The sequence below is a fragment of the Sander vitreus genome, unplaced genomic scaffold (assembly GCF_031162955.1).
Source record: "Sander vitreus isolate 19-12246 unplaced genomic scaffold, sanVit1 ctg380_0, whole genome shotgun sequence".
Classification (NCBI taxonomy): domain Eukaryota; kingdom Metazoa; phylum Chordata; class Actinopteri; order Perciformes; family Percidae; genus Sander; species Sander vitreus.
The window spans coordinates 1-2,500 of NW_027595509.1; the positions used below are offsets into that span (position 1 = coordinate 1).

At 44.2% G+C, this 2,500-nt stretch overlaps 1 long non-coding RNA gene across 1 annotated transcript in view; it reads left to right on the forward strand.

The window, feature by feature from the left end:
- Window positions 1-2,126: 2,126 nt before the first annotated feature.
- LOC144513922 (uncharacterized) overlaps window positions 2,127-2,500 on the forward strand; it is a 3,917-nt gene continuing 3,543 nt past the window's right edge. The window contains exon 1 of the long non-coding RNA XR_013501206.1: window positions 2,127-2,500. This exon is cut by the window's right edge and continues 3,072 nt beyond it. This is a non-coding gene — a long non-coding RNA (uncharacterized LOC144513922).

The following is a 2,500-nucleotide window of genomic DNA, read 5'->3' on the forward strand; positions in this document are numbered from 1 at the left end:
GGTAACTGCATATTTGTATTTGTAATCTTCTGCATGTGTGTGTGCTGCTGTGCGTCCCTGTGTGTGTGTGTGTGTGTGTGTGTGTGTGTGTGTGTGTGTGTGCTGCTTGTGCGTGTGCGCGTGTGTGTGTGTGTGTGTGCTGCTGTGTGTGTGTGTGTGTGTGTGTGTGTGCTGCGTGCTGCCAAAGGTCCCTGTGTGTGTAACAAGCATAGTGTGCACGTGCTGTGCACGAGCCTAGGAGCATTTTACTAATGCTCTGTTAAAATAACAATGAAATGCTGCGTTATTGACTTTAGACCAGGTTTTTGTTGGTCAATGGTGCCATCACTTCCCACTGCCTCAAGATAGCAATACGCCCAGAATGCACCTGAACACACCTCCCTGTAAGACCAGCACGCCCAGAATGCACCTGAACACACCTCCCTGTAAGACCAGCACGCCCAGAATGCACCTGAACACACCCTCCCTGTAAGACCAGCACGCCCAGAATGCACCTGAACACACCTCCCTGTAAGACCAGCACGCCCAGAATGCACCTGAACACACCTCCCTGTAAGACCAGCACGCCCAGAATGCACCTGAACACACCTCCCTGTAAGACCAGCACGCCCAGAATGCACCTGAACACACCTCCCTGTAAGACCAGCACGCACAGAATGCACCTGAACACACCTCCCTGTAAGACCAGCACACCCAGAATGCACCTGAACACACCTCCCTGTAAGACCAACACGCCCAGGATGCACCTGAACACACCTCCCTGTAAGACCAACACGCCCATGGGCGCAAAGATGGGTGCAGGTGCATTTTCTATTTAAACGACGTGGGCGCTGGACGGGAAACTGACAACTGCGTAGCGCCCTGAGAGTCTTGGACCTTTTTTCTCTTTTGAACATTTGTGTTCCTCTTCCAAGAGTGTATAGCTGCAGCCTGGGTACCTCCTGTCTCATGCTCCTCCCGTCTCATGCCTCCCATCTTATGCCTGGGCGTGTCCAACGGTAAATGCAGATGTTCAGAATACAAACTTGTGAATTAGTTTCTAACTGAAGTCACGGTTAAGTTATGCCGTTTTTCCATCACGTGGTACCTGCTCGACTCTAACGCCTTTTTTGGTTTTCCATTCTGATAAAAAGTACCTGGTACCTGCTAACAGGTACTTTATTTAGTACCACCTCAGTCGCGGTTCCAAGCTAGCTGAGGTGATACCAAAAGGCGACAGACGGGGGTGTCCTGAACAAACCCGCCATTTTTAAATGTTTTTTTTGCTGCCTCCAGCTTCAAACAACAACAGACAGGATTTTTAGTCCCTCCCTGTTTAGTTAGCCGTGCTGTAACTAAGACGTCTGCTGAAAAAATATTTGTATTCATAAGCATAACATCCAAAACACCAAAGTACGAAGACATAGCAATAGCAATACAAGACGCAAGCTTTTATTTTGAAAAGTCGAAGCTCGGGGACAGCACCAGCCGTGAGGGCATGACACGGGAGGGCATGAGACGGGAGCATAGACTGTATATTATTAATATATTATATTAATAATAATAATATTCATTTAATATATAGTCTATAGACGGGAGGCATGAGACGGGAGGGCATGAGACGGGAGCATAGACTGTATATTATATTATATTAATAATAATAATATTCATTTAATATATAGTCTATAGACGGGAGGCATGAGACGGGAGGGCATGAGACGGGAGCATAGACTGTATATTAATATATTATATTAATAATAATAATATTAATTTAATATATAGTCTATAGACGGGAGGCATGAGACGGGAGGGCATGAGACGGGAGCATAGACTGTATATTAATATATTATATTAATAATAATAATATTAATTTAATATATAGTCTATAGACGGGAGGCATGAGACGGGAGGGCATGAGACGGGAGCATAGACTGTATATTATTAATATATTATATTAATAATAATAATATTCATTTAATATATAGTCTATAGACGGGAGGCATGACACGGGAGGGCATGAGACGGGCGGGCATGAGACGGGAGGGCATGAGACGGGAGCATAGACTGTATATTAATATATTATATTAATAATAATATTAATTTAATATATAGTCTATAGACGGGAGGCATGAGACGGGAGGGCATGAGACGGGAGCATAGACTGTATATTATTAATATATTATATTAATAATAATATTCATTTAATATATAGTCTATAGACGGGAGGCATGAGACGGGAGTGCATGAGACGGGAGGCATGAGACGGGAGGTCTCCAGGCTGCAGCCATACAGGACTCACTTTTTCTCTCAAAATATTTAGACTTTTTTGATGATAATGATGATGATATGATCATTTCTGATTAATCAAAATCAATCTATACTCTTTCTCAGGTGTGCCGGGGACGACCATTTGGATCAATGCATCCCCGACCGATTTAATAGACGAGACCATCGTCGCTGACAAAGCAGATTCTGGGTTGAAGAACGAGTTCAAGGAACACCTCCGCGTCCGAGAGAAGAG